This window comes from Hippoglossus stenolepis, chromosome 20 (assembly GCF_022539355.2).
Source record: "Hippoglossus stenolepis isolate QCI-W04-F060 chromosome 20, HSTE1.2, whole genome shotgun sequence".
In the NCBI taxonomy this organism is placed as follows: Eukaryota; Metazoa; Chordata; class Actinopteri; order Pleuronectiformes; family Pleuronectidae; genus Hippoglossus; species Hippoglossus stenolepis.
The window spans coordinates 8,578,478-8,578,784 of NC_061502.1; positions in this window are offsets into that span (position 1 = coordinate 8,578,478).

Here is a 307-nt window from a genome sequence, read left to right on the forward strand (position 1 = left end):
ATATGATGTGTAATTACAAAACAATGCTAATGATTTAAACCATTACTCAGCTCTAATTATTTCCTGTTTTATTTTTCATCCAGGTGGTTCATGCACACTGCAACCCTGCTGCCTCCCAGCACCGGTCATGCCTTATGGAAGATTCATTCACCACCAATGACATTCCAGTGGAATCCATGTTTACAGCAACTGTTCATTTTGCCAACAATTAGCCTCGTCACAGCTTCTGTTTAATCAAGCCTGCTCCCCGTGCAAAGCACCACCAGCTCCACTGCAACCCTCCACAATCAAGTTCTCTTCCTTCGCA